We start from the raw sequence: 14,488 nt of genomic DNA on the forward strand, positions 1-14,488 counted from the left end.
TGACACAAGCTTAAAGATGGGCCAACAGGGTTGGTGCATTTGCTTAAAAGGCCCAGGGGCTTCTGGTGGGGACCAAGAGGAAGGAACTGAGAACCGCACCTCCTTTTCTGCCTGCTTCAAAGTTACCTTAACTGTCACCTGACCTGTGCTGAGGGGCAGGTAAACCAACAGTACTCCTCAGGGTCACCCTGAGATCAGGGGTCAGGCAGTCAAAAGGGATCTCACCAGGCCATGGAGGCAGTTAAGCCCACAGAAGTGCCTGCTGTTCCAAGAACAGACTGGAAAGGCCATTTCAGTAAAGAAAGTTATCACTGAGAACCTGGGGCTCTCGTGCGTGGGGCACCCCCAGGTGAGAGAAGCATTCCCCCTCCCCATCCTGCCCCAAGTCAGTTGCGCCAGAGCAGCAGTGGCAGCGGCAGCGAGCTTTGTATTTATCAATCTTTGTACCACCGCACTTTCTGCAGCACAGCCCTTGAGTGGGCCTAAAGGATGCCCGGGTTGGGGCAGGGCGACAGCAGCGGGTAGAAGCAGCAACAACATCAGGCTGGAACCGTGCTTACAGCCCTGACCACTTTCCTCCCTGAAAGGCAATACTGACCAAGGCTGACCCCCTGGATTAAGTCCCTGGGGCTCATGGACTCATCATAAGAGGGCCCCTTCCCACCCTCACCTCAGATATAGGACATCCTGCTAGAAAGGCAGGTGGCTGCTTGGGTGTAGCTTTTTTTTTTTTTTAACGTCTTTATTGGAGTATGATTGCTTTACAATGGTGTGTTAGTTTCTGCTTTATAACAAAGTGAATCAGCTATACGTATACATACATCCCCATATCTTCTCCCTCTTGCGTCTCCCTCCCACCCTCCTTTTCCCACCCCTCTAGGTGGTCACAAAGCACCGAGCTGATCTCCCTGTGCTATGTGGCTGCTTCCCACTAGCTATCTATTTTACGTTTGATAGTGTATATATGTCCATGCCACTCTCTCACTTTGTCACAGCTTACCCTTCCCCCTCCCCATATCCTCAAGTCCATTCTCTAGTAAGTCTGTGTCTTTATTCCCGTCTTACCCCTAGGTTCTTCATGACTTTTTTTTTCTCTTAGATTCCATATATATGTGTTAGCATACGGTATTTGGTTTTCTCTTTCTGCTGTACTTCACTCTGTATGACAGTCTCTAGGTCCATCCACCTCACTACAAGTAACTCAATTTCGTTTCTTTTTATGGCTGAGTAATATTCCATTGTATATATGTGCCACATCGTCTTTATCCATTCATCTGTTGATGCACACTTAGGTTGCTTCCATGTCCTGGCTATTGTAAATAGAGCTGCAGTGAACATATTGGGTGTAGCATTTTGAAAAAACACCATGGGGTGGCATTGTTTGCACTCTAAACTGATGGGACTAGACACCCAGTTTCAGTTTCATTCCTGTGGCAGGCAGAATCATGTCCTCCCAAAGATGTCCAAAGTCCTAATCCCTGGAACCCATGAATATGGTACCTTACGTGGCAGAGGGGCTTTGCAGATGTCATTAAAGTGAAGAACCTTAAGCTCAGGAAATTCTCCTAGATTGTCCAGGCAGGCCCAGTCTAATCACAAGAATCCTTAAAGCAGAAAACCTTTCCCGTTATGGTCAGAGACAGACTTGACCACAGAAGAAGGTGCAGAGAGAGGCCATCTGAGGAAGGCTTTCCAGGCCCTTGCTGGCTTTGAAGACAGAGAAAGGGGGCCATGGGCCAAGGATGCTGGAAAAGGTAAGGAAGCAGACTCCCTCCTAGAGGCTTCAGAACTGAACTCCATTCTACCGACAACGTGATCATTGTGCAGGGGAGACCCATGCTGGAACTTCTAAGCTCCAGAACTATAAGATAATAAATTTGTGTTGTTTAAGTTTGTGGTAATCTGTCACAGCAGCACTAAAAACCAAATGCCATTACTAATCAGGGCCTTGCTCAGAGGGGATTCGTAAACTCTCTCAAAGAAACTAGCTTGAGAATCATGTGTGGAAAGAGCTGGAAGGGCCAGCTGAGCACAGAGTGAATGAACGCCTCTGGAGAAGCTGAAGCGGCGGATCCCAAGTAGCAGAGACATTGCAGGAGACTCGAGGAGTCCTGTGGTAGCCCACCCCCCGGCCCAGGAGCAAGTGACCTTGATGACTACCTGAAGAGCTGGGATTATTGAACTCTGTTGCCGATCACCTCAGGTCTTCATGAATTTTTGAAGTTACCTTAGGAACCATCTAGTCCTTGCATCTGCCCAATATATGATTCTCCTCCATCAAATGGCAAAAGGTCTTTCTGTGACATTGTGAGCATTTTGTTTGCAAGTGGGGACCTTGCTATTGGCTTCCCAGAGGGCCAAGGGGAGCCCATTCTCTCATACTTCTGGGCAAGGGCTTGTGTCAGAAGAGGTCGAGGCAGTACGGCACCATGGTTAAGAGCACGGGCTCTGGAGTCAGACTCACCACTTACCAGCTGTTTGACCTTTGGCACTTTCTCCGTTAACCTCGCTGTGCCTCAGCTGTAAAGTGGGGAATAATCACAGTACTTCCTCATGGAAGATTTAATGAAATGGGGCATATAAGGTACCTGACACACAATAAGTGTTTTTATTAACATGTAGCCAAGGGTTACATTACTTTATTACAGACCAAACAAATGGTCCTTAAGGAAAGATTCATCCATGTGTTCACACCTCTCCCATCAGTGCAACTGACAGAAACAAGTCACAGCTGCCAGCCAAATTAAAGTTGGATCATGTCTGTTCCCAAGAGCAGTAAAATTATTCTAAACAACTCAAATAATAATCTTTAACCCTTATTGGGGATTGGCCATGTGCCAGGTACTATTCTAAGCCCTCATTTAATCTTTGTTTAATCTCCTATACCATAGTACTATAACTACTCCCATCTTACAGATGAGTAAAGCAAGGAACAGAAAGGTTCAGTAATTTTCCCAAGATCACACAGCTGGGAAACAGTGGAGCCAGACTTGCATCCAGTCTGCTCTGAGGTCCAGGCCCTTAATCACTAAAACATACCGTCTTTAAATCAAGCCATGATATGAAACATACGCCATGAATAAACCCACATCTTAAGTACTGGCCCCCTCACTAAGAAATAAGCAAGTATTGATTGGTCGTTAATGATTTAAAGGAGCTAATCTTCTTAAAGGGTCAAAGGTTTCTTGGTAAGTTTTCAATAGCACAGTGTGGACCAGGCTTAACTGATCTTACTTAAACACTTTGGTTGGGTGCTGTGAGGTGTTTGAAATTTTTCAACAAAACTAATATAGCTTATAATATTACTTGAGGAGGAACATGAGAAGTACTTTCGGATGATTTATTCTGCCTGGCCCTATGCAATCAAGGCATTGTGCAAAGAAGGAAGTGGTTTGGGACACTATGGAAAGGAAATACTAACCCAGGCACAGGCCTAAGACGTGACAATATCCATGTATCCCTTTGCCCCTCGAGTTTCTCCCTACAGGCATTCTTCTAGCACTTTTCCTTGCTGGATTATTCTGTTTTTCAGTGGCTGCCCAGTGACCCCAACTGAGTTGCTGGTTGATCTCATCTCTAAACCGTTACATTCTACTTTGCGCTTTCCCTAGGTAGATCTCAAAAGGATATTTAAAAACTAATTACTTCTCCTCTGAAGGAGGCCCCCTCTGAGACCAGAAAAGAGTCATTCTGGGTGTAAATGAAAGAAAATGTCATGGGAATGGGGAAATTTGAGCCTCCTCTTCCCTGCCTGACGCTGTCCTTGCCATTCCAGTGAACGTTACGTTTGATCCCGCCTGGATCCCCCTTCTTGTCCTTGCGTTTCCTCCTGCCCAGCTGCTTTTAGGGTATTTGGGTTGAGGCTATAAAGTTAAAGTTCTTTATACTTAGTTTTCTTCCTTGCTCCCCACTCCCCATTCCACCATCTTAGCCAAAGCAATTCCCCCAAACAATGTAAAAAGACCTTAATTAAAATGTTCTCACGTGGCTCAACTTGCTGCTAAAGCTCCTACCCCCGGCGCAGCAGCCTATCTGTCTCTTTGGGAAGTTACTGAATTATCTCAAATGATATAAAAATCAGTTTCTAAATCAAAGTCACATTCACTGTCCATTATCACCTCTCCCCTCCCTGGTGCTTCCCCATTTGGTTAGATTCCATCACAGGCCCTGAGTCGTCGGGACACCATCCCTATCCTCTTGGCTACTATTGAACACTCGCCATTGATTCACTGCTCAGGAAAAGCCATGGTTCTCCGTGATTGAAAGGAGGCATTTTGAGTCCCTGAGCCCTTGCATCAACTAATTAGCAGCAAAGGATGTGAGCAAGGAGACCCTGTTCATTGGCTCATTAACTCGCATACCCTAGACCTGTGTAGCAGAGGGGAAGCCTTGACCAAAGCCTGGGGCTCTAGGAAGGCTTCCCTGTCAGTCAGGAAGGAGCTGGAACAGCGATCACAACGTTACCCGCGATGGCTCAGTGCGCCTGCGCAGAGCCGCTTCCCTTAACGAGGGAGAGGCTCCGAAGCCTCCCACGCCGTAGGAAGGAAGCAGAGCCCTACAGCGCTACATCCCCGCTTCCTTTCTGTCCTTAAAACTCGGTTCAGCGTTTCTTTGTGATGTACCTCACTTCTACCAGCTGCGAGGGCAGGAGGAAAAGCAATTAAGGGCATTATTAATCACCAAGTTCCCACTGAGAAGGGTCAAACTGCAGCAGGATTTGACAAAGCGACAATCCTATCACCAGTGGAAGTATAAAAGTAGATAGCTCAACATCTTAGAGCTATATTTGGGCTTATTCTTTCTTGGTCCTAAAAATCCTTATTGGAGGTGAACATCCCGGAGGTGATTAAAAACTTGCCTTCCTTTGAGTTTTGGAACTGTTTGAGTTCTAACAATATTTGAGTTTGGCAAGCTTTGAGTCTCTCCTTTGGGAAGTTGCAGCAAAAATGAATTGGAAAATGTATCTGTGCTTTTACAGAAAAGAAGAGAAAGGGTCTAATTGCCTTTTATTATAATGTCTATACTAGAATTTCTTCTTTACTGAAATCCATGGAAAATCAGGAAAACATTTTACTGAATTAGCTATGTAAATGCATTAAAAATATCTATTGAAATTCTGTTCATTTTATAGGATTAGCTCTATTCAAAAATTCTGAAGTGGGCAGTGTTTCTTTCGGTGACTACAAACTTTTACCCCAACCAACACTCATGTAGGGGCCCACTGGTTACTGCCCCTGAGTGATCTGACTGCTCTTCATGCTGCACTTTTATCTGTGTGGTTCCTACATATTAATTTACTCAATCAGTCAAGAAATATTATTGAGCATCTATTATGGGTCAGGGATACAGTAGAGAATAAAAAAGGCACTCTCCTCCCTTGTGAAGCTTATAATCTAGCAGGGAAGACAAATACTGATTAACCAGAATTATTAAACATAAATTATAGATACCACATTGCAGATCCAAACTAAAACGAAGTCACTTATGCCAGGGACACAACGGAGAAGGTTAATGCAGATGCATAAAGGAAACTTAACCTAACCTTACAGGAATTTACAACTCTTCTCAGAAATCAGCAGAGGACATCAGCCAATACCCAAATGCCAATTCTGTTCATGCCATCTCTGGACTTCCTTGTTCCCCTAATTTACGTACCCTTAGCAAGTAAGAAAGAAGACCACTAGGCAACCAATCAGTGGAAAAAGGCAAATAACTTCCATATTTATTCACATAAATATCCCTCGGCCTATGAGCAACTAAGACCTCATTGCTCCCACAGTCTTTAGTTTCCTGGCTTGCAGGTCGAAAGCCTTGCAATAAACTCATCCTTCTGTTTTGTTTCATTCAGTGTGCAGAGTTTAGTTTTATACATCATTTTACCTTTAAGTCCATGAGTACGTACATCTAAAAGATAATCTCAGGTTGTCTTACCTATGCTGCTAACTATATTAAGGGAGGAGTTTCTCTCGAGCCCTCGGGGTCTCTGTTGCCTTTAGCTCAAAATAATCCATATGCCAAAGTAACACATCTTGGGAGGCCTGTTCTGTTGGGAGGGTAGACAGCCTCAAGTAGCAGATCGTCTTGAACTTAAAAAAGGCAAGGATCTAAAACCTCAAGGAACTCTAGCCAAGAGAACATCTGTAAGATACACAAAGACTGATTATAAAATGTATTGAAGCGGATCACCCCAAAATATGCCACTTTGGCATAAGGATTATTTTGAGCTGAAGGCAACTGAGAAATAGCAGACACAGGAGGAGCTTTATGCCCTCCTCTATCTGACTAAAAGCAGGACATAAACTTACCTTTCATAAAGGAAATTTCCATTTATAAAGGTACCCCCCTGTCCTATACCAGGAAGAGAACACCAAGATGAATCTGCATAAACAACCCTTATCTACTATTAGCTTCCCCCATACATTTCTTAGTGACCTTCCCACAATTTAACTCCTAAAAACTCCCTTTTCCTTTGTCTAATTACTTCTCTGCAATTTTTATCACCCTTTGTTAGAATGATAAATAAGTCCCCAGGTCTAACCACCTCTTTGGGTTTTTCCATTCTTTTCTGTGAAGCCCCTGTGCACGTAAAAATATTAATATCAAAAAGTTTGTATGCCTTTTCTCCTGTTAATCTGTCTTTTGTCAGTTTAATTCACAGGCCCTCAGTCACTGAACATAAGAAAGTAGAGGAAAAGTTTCTCCTCCCCTACAGTTTCAATGATGAAATAACTGTCACTAGTCCTCTTTGGCTCTTATGTTCTCTTCAATGTAGATTTTACTTAAGATTTCATAGGAGAAACTGACAAAGGAGGTTACATTATATACCTTATGAGATTCAATGTAAAAATACTCCATTTGATATTTCAGTTCTCCCAAAGTCCCTCTTTAAAGCCAACTATCTCTGAGGCATCTTACTTCCTCTGATCCTAGGGCCTTCCTCCACAACTACAGAAACATTTCAGCAGAACTCCAGCTTCTACCCCTGAATCTGCATACCCCAATTCATTTTAGGTTCTGCTGAACAAAGAGTATCCTAGTTCACAGACTCCCCATCCTTGGAAAGTAACTGCTCACCATTTTTACTACTTGCACAAGTCCTTCATGTTAAAATAAGAGAAGCCATCTGGATGCAGCCAAGTTTCTGCTATGTGTGGCTGGTGAGGAGAGGTGAGAAGCAAATGTAGAGATGGGAAGGAGGTCCTTCCCAAAAGATGGGTCCAACAATCTAAATCTTGTACTTATTTCCGAGTTCTCTCAGGATGTTCAGTTTTAAACTTTCCAAAACCCATCTCTTTAGGAAAATTGAGGAAATAAAATACACTATTTCTATGACAATAGAGAAATGTCTAAATCTATATGTTGACTTCACTGAGAATATCTTTCTGTAATGGTCCAAAATCTCATTTTACTAATTGAACAGTAATCTGAATGTATAAAAATGAAAGTAGGGCTTCCCTGGTGGCGCAGTGGTTCAGAGTCCGCCTGCCGATGCAGGGGACACGGGTTCGCGCCCCAGTCCGGGAAGATCCCACGTGCCGCGGAGCGGCTGGGTCCGTGAGCCATGGCCGCTGAGCCTGCGCGTCCGGAGCCTGTGCTCCACAATGGGAGAGGCCACAACAGTGAGAGGCCCGCGAATCGCAAAAAAAAAAAGTTAAAAATGAAAGTAACCTTTTCAAGATGTTGAATTTCCATGGGCTACTGGCTCCCTACCCCAAAATCAACCCTGAAAAAAACACATAGATTTATAGAAAAGTGACTAGTCTTTTCTTGCATTCTTAGAATATTAACAGAAATTGAATATGTGAGAGGCCACAAAAAGAACAATAAACTTCAAATAATCAGTATCATACAAACTCAGCTCTCTAACCATAGTCCAAAAAAATTTTGATCAATAACAAAAAGATAAACTTTTCAAAACAAATCTCGTATGCTTAGAGACTAAAATATTACTAAATGACTCTTTAGTTAAGACAGAAATAAGGAACTATTTAAAACTGAATGAGAATGAAGACATTGCAAGCCAAAACTTTGTGGAAGGCAGCTAAACCATACTTGAGGAAAATGTATAGCTTTAAATATATTTACCCGGAAACAAATATCGTAAATAGATGACTTGGTCTTCCCTGGTGGTGCAGTGGTTGAGAGTCCGCCTGCCGATTCAGGGGACACGGATTCGTGCCCTGGTCTGGGAAGATCCCACATGCGGCGGAACGGCTAGGCCCGTGAGCCATGGCCGCTGAGCCTGCACGTCCGGAGCCTGTGCTCCACAACGGGAGAGGCCACAACAGTGAGAGGCCTGTGTACCGCAAAAAAAAAAAAGATGACTTAAGGATTCAGCTGAAAATGTTGAGCATTACAGAGCAAAACCAAAGAGACAAGAAGGAAACAGATAATAAAGATAGAAAAAAAGAATCATTTTAGAAAAAAATAGAAGATTAACAAACCAAGAATTACTTTTCCTAAGATTAATAAATAATAAATATAGAGTTTTGGTAACACTGGTCAAAGAGAAAAACAGACAAAATGGAATAAATAAAATACAGAAAAAAAGAAAATACCTAAACATACAACAGGCACATTGACAAAGTTTAAACTGACAGTAAGTATTAAAGAAATTGAATCTAAAAAAATCACAGCCTCGGATGGTTTTACAGGTAAGTTGTTCCAAACTGTCTTATAAAATCTAACTTATACAAGTTGATCCAAAATAGGAAAAGAGTAAAAGATTCCCAGTTCATTTTACACCACTAGTATAATCTTTTACTCAAACCAGGTAAGAACAATAGAAAAGAGGGAAATTTAAGCCTGTTTCAGTTTTACACATAGTTGCTCATAAACTAAATAAAATATTAAATAATTGAATCCAACAGTGTATTTTTTTCGGTATAAAACTGTATTCTATAAGAATTACAGAAATCCTAGCCTTTATGAGAACATAACTTTTAACAATGAAACTTAAGTTTAGGTTTATAACAGAGAAAAGTCACCTTATCATAGCCATATAAAATGAGCACACAGGATAAGAAAAATACCTTTTTCTTGGTTTAGCCTATAGCTAAACCAAAAAAAGCATATACTTTTTTTTAAAAAATATTTAAATATTTATTTATTTATTTTGGCTGCGCCAGGTCTTAGTTGCAGCACGCAGGATCTTCATTGCAGCGTGTTTAGTTGTGGCATATGTACTTCTTAGTTGTAGCATGAGAACTCTTAGTTGCGGCATGCATGTGGGATCTCATTCCTTGACCAGGGTCCCTGCATTGGGAGCATGGAGTCTTACCCACTGTACCACCAGGGAAGTCCCCCAAGTATATACTTAATGGAACAAAAGTACACACATTCCTCTGAAGATAAGGAATAAAAGCAAAGTTCCAATATGATTTTAGAGGTTATGGTTAACTCTAAAATAAAAGAAAAGGAAATAATAGGATGGGAAGAATAGGATGGGAAGAAATAAAAATATTATTTGCAGATGATAAGATCATCAATCTAGAAAATATAAGTGTATTAACAGACAGTGAGTGTTTGAGAACTAAAAGAATAGAGCAAAATTAACAAACACAAAATCATCAGTAAAAATCAACAGTATTGGGACTTCCCTGGTGGTGCAGTGGTTAAGAATCTGCCTGCCAATGCAGGGAACACGGGTTTGAGCCCTGGTCCAGGAAGATCCCACATGCCACGGAGCAACTAAGCCTGTGTGCCACAACTACTGAGCTTCCGTTCTAGAGCCCACGAGCCACAACTAGTGAGCCCATGCACTGCAACTACTGAGCCTGTGCTCTAGAGCCCACGAGCCACAACTACTGAGCCCACACACCTAGAGTTCTGCTCTGCAACAAGAGAAGCCACCACAATGAGAAGCCCATGCACCACAACGAAGAGTAGCCCCCGCTCACCGAAACTAGAGAAAGTCTGCATGCAGCAACAAAGACCCAACACAGTCAAAAATAAATAAATTAATTAATTTTTTAAAAATCAACAGTATTTCTCACAACAGCAATAGCCAACTAGAAAAAATAATAAAAAATAAGATACCATTGAGCAGAGCAACAAAACTCTAAAATATCTGGCATTTCATTTAACAAGGATACACAAAAACACTGTGGAGAAAACCTTAAAACTCTAATTTGAAAAAATAGAAGATTCACTGTATAAATGTAAAGTCACTTCACTATACTTGAAAATGACAACTTAATATTCTAAAGATATCATTAATAGCCAAGTGAATATACAAATTTAATGCAATCCCAATGAAAGTTCCACTTGGATTTTTTTTGAGGAACTTGTTAAACTTATTCCAAGTTTATATGTATATTTAAAAGTCCGAAATTGCTAAGTCAGCCTAAAATTGGAGGGATAAATAAGGGAGCTTACTAAATAGTAAGACATACAACAAAGCCACATAATAAAAACGTTCTTGTTCTGGTACAAGAAAAACATATAAAATCAAAGGAATGAAATAGGAAACTCAGAGTCAGGAACCTAATATATATTAAAAGTAGTACTACAAATCATCGAGAAATGACGTATTACTTAGTTCCTCATTTAAGAAAATAGAAGACTCCCCTGGTAGCTCGGTGGTTGACAATCCACCTGCCAACGCAGGGGACAACAGTTTGAGCCCTGGTCCTGGAAGATCCCACATGCCACTGAGCAACTAAGCCCATGTGCCACAACTACTGAGCCTGTGCTCTAGAGCCCACGAGCCACAACTACTGAGCCTGCGTGCCACAACTACTGTGTGCCTAGAGCCCGTACTCTGCAACAAAGAGAAGCCACCGCAATGAGAAGCCCACGCACTGCAACAAAGAGTAGCCCCCGCTCACTGCAACTAGAGAAAGCCCGCGTGCAGCAAAAAAGACCCAACACAGCCAAAAATAAATAAATAAATAAATAAATAAATAAATTTATTTCTTAAAAAAAGAAAATAGCTAATCATGTGGAGAAAAATCAAAGTGGATTTCTACCTAATACCCTAATCAAAGATAGACTCCAAATGGATTACAGACCTAAATATGAAAGATAAAATATAAAGTTAATAGAAGGAAACACAAGAAAATATCTTTTTGATCTAACAAAACAAGTGATAGCTTTTATTACCTCAAAATTAACTATCATTTTTTAACAGAGGACGACATGGATAAAGTTGAAAAATTAAAAATAAGATAGTTTCTTAAGCTGACAAGTGATTAATATACAAAATATATGATAACTCCCGCAAATCAATAAGATAAAGGCAATCAGCTCAATAGGCAAAATGGGCAGACAATATGAATAAGCAATTTATAAAAGAGAAAACTGAAAAGGCTAACATGCATAGAAGAGATTTCCAACTCACTGGAAATCAGAGAAATGAACAATAAAACAACAATGGATTCTTACACTACCCTTGTAGATTGGTAACAAGTTGAAAACTGAATAATGAAAAATGTTTATAGGAACATGCACTCCTCATAGGAGTATAGACTACTGCCATTCTAGAGAGCAATCTGTAATTACTTAGTCACATACCTAGAATCTAGAATTCTCAGAGAATAATAAAAATGCTGGGAGAAAACAGTTACTATACATATAATATATAAATATATTTATATTAATAAATATTTTAATATCAATATTAATATTATAGAAATATAAATATCCAACAAAGAACTAATATATAAAAACTCATAAATTCATAACAAAAAGACAAAAAATTATAAAAAAGCAAAGAACTTAAATGGACACTTCACAAAGAAATATACACAAATGGCCAATAAGCAATGAAAATGTTCTCAATCTCTTTAGTCATTAGGGAAATGCAAATTAAAACTACAATGTGTTACCATTTCATATCTACTAGAATGGCTAAAATTTCAATGACAGTGGAAAATATTGACAGGAACATGAACACTGAAATATCATATATTACTGGTAGAATTATAAAATGAGACAAACACTTTGGAAAGTTATTTGTCAGTTTCTTATAGAGTTAAACATACATCTACCCTATGACTCAGGAATTTCACTCCTAGGTATTCACTCAAAAGAACTGAAACATACATCTACAAAAAGACTAGTACAAGAATGTTTGTAGCAATGTTATTCATATTAGGCAATAAACTGGAAATAATACAAATGCCTCTCCACAGAAAAGGGGCTACTACTCAGAAGATAGAATACTACTCAGCAATATAAAAGAATGAACTATTGAAACCGAGTCCTCCTAAAATCAAGCTCCCCTGTCAAGTTTATGATTAACCTCTCTATCCAAAACTTTATTCCCTTTCTTGTGCTTCCCCTATTCCCCTCAGGATTGAGGAGTATCAAAGAAGAGAGGGGACTGAAATCAAGGGACACTGCAGGACCCTCCAGGGTACAAAAGCCCCTCTGTGTCCCCTGTTTCTTATTTGTAGGAGAAGGCTTTGGTCTCCTAGAGCTTCCCTGAGTTCCAAAGAGCAGACACAAGCAGTTACTAATTAGGGAAGTGAGGGAGTGCAGAAACAAAGGAAAACCAGTCAAGAAACAATAGTTCAGCAATAAAATAGAGTCCTAGTTCCTCCTCAAGGAATATACATAACAATCTGATGCATATCTTTGAGTTTGATGTAGAAACTAAGACTCCTGCCCAGGTGGAGGATGGTGATTACATGCTGACCACAAGCATGCAGACCCCAGATTAGTAAGAACTAGAAGGTTGATGATTAAGATTCCTGAAATATCACCCTGTTACCTCAGCACCAACCCATCAGGAGAAAATTATACACCTTATAGCCCTCACCCCAAATGTTGCCTTTAAAAACCCTTCCCTGAAAACCATCAGGGAGTTTGGGTCTCTTGAGCCCAAGCTGCCCACTCTCCATGCTTGGTACCTGTCAGTAAATGCTGTACTTTCCACCACAACCTGGTGTCAGCAGATGGGCTTTGCTGCAAGGCTGGCAAGCAGACCCAGGTTCAGTTCGATAACACAATTGATACACACAGCAAGTAAATGAATCTCAAAAACATGTTGAGCAAAAGAAGCCAGATACTGTGAACTAAGTACTGAATGATTCCGTGTATATGATGTTCAAACACAGGCAAAATAATCCATGGTGATGGAAATCATAACACTGTACATGTAAAACTGTACCCTGTAACTTACAAGGTCCATAATGTAGAAACAAAATGATATACCAAGAACATCAAGCCAGTTTGGCAGAACACCAGGGAAACCGCAGATATGGAAACAACTTGCTGACAGCACCCTGACTAAACATTACACAGGTGCTTTAAGGGACTAGGATGACTCATAGTGAACTTGAGACCTCACAGGCCAAAAATCCACTGTGTGTTGCATACAGAACACACCCCCTCCCCTGAATTTGCACACGTGGCCCATGAAGAGGCATGACGAACAGACATGCCTGCCCTGAGCAGAAGACTCTTAAAACTTACATTGAAACTTATACTGACTTTCCACCAATCATTCCCAAGCCCCCTCTCCATCTTGCTCTCTACTTCCACGATAAACACCCTACTCAATAGTCAATCAATGAGGGAGACAGATCTAAGCATCGCCTCCTGTCTCCATGCTTGGCCACCCAGCAATAAAGCCTTTTCTCTCTGCAAAAGACTATCGCCTCAGCATATGGCCTTTCCATTGTGAGGCAGGAAACCAGACCACTTGCTTGGTTACACATGTGGGTTGAGAGTTGACTTGCTGGGTGAACAAAGGAACTTTCTGAGGTGATGAAACCGTTCTTTATCTTGATTGGGATGGCAATTATACAAGTATGCATTTGTCAAAACTCAGTGAATTGTGCACTTAAGATCTGTACATTTGACTTTTGTCAAAAAAAAAATCACCTAATAAAAAATATTGGGGTGATATCACCAATAGAAGGAAGAAGAGATATGGACAAGTAAAAGCTGTGAAAGTTAACTCTGGGGGAAAAAAATGCAATGGTGAAAAGAATGAAAGTAGACACAAAAATCACAGATCTCACTGATTAAAGCAATGTTCCTTGAGATTAACTGAAATCAAACTCTTCTATCTCATTTGGCTCCAGAAAATATTTTCTGAATCCTATAGGATAAATCTTGACCACAATTAATTTTATTTTTTGAAACAAACAAGTCTTCAGTGATTTTTCTTTTTTTGTGTATGTGACTCAAAATTTTCTTAAATATTCAGAACGAAAAATGAAACTTGAAAATCGCTTTATGTTATTCTGGTTGTTGTTTGTGAAGAATTAACATGATACTTTTAAATAAATTTTGAATTAAAATTCATCCAGCAGCCTTGTTACAACCTCCTACACGTATCCTGATATAGCTGCAACATTGCCTTGGGAAAGCTACAAAGTCTTGTTCATTTTATTTTATGATCATCCTTCATTCAGGTAATTACAAGAAAAATTCAGCAAGCATGAGGCAAAGTACTATAATAAGGCTGTGCATTTCAGAGTCCCTTTTAAGCTAGCCTGTTGTGTTTTTATTTTGCATTCTGATATTTTGCCTTTTT

At 40.4% G+C, this 14,488-nt stretch overlaps 1 long non-coding RNA gene across 3 annotated transcripts in view; it reads right to left on the bottom strand.

Annotated features, from left to right (window-relative positions):
* LOC109548306 (uncharacterized) overlaps nucleotides 1-14,488 on the bottom strand; it is a 174,841-nt gene that overhangs the window by 30,786 nt on the left and 129,567 nt on the right. For all 3 annotated transcript variants that reach the window (XR_012327202.1, XR_012327203.1, XR_012327201.1), the window contains one exon: nucleotides 8,086-8,296. This is a non-coding gene — a long non-coding RNA (uncharacterized lncRNA). The remainder of the gene's footprint in view (nucleotides 1-8,085; nucleotides 8,297-14,488) is intronic.

This window comes from Tursiops truncatus, chromosome 17, assembly GCF_011762595.2.
Source record: "Tursiops truncatus isolate mTurTru1 chromosome 17, mTurTru1.mat.Y, whole genome shotgun sequence".
Taxonomy (NCBI): domain Eukaryota; kingdom Metazoa; phylum Chordata; class Mammalia; order Artiodactyla; family Delphinidae; genus Tursiops; species Tursiops truncatus.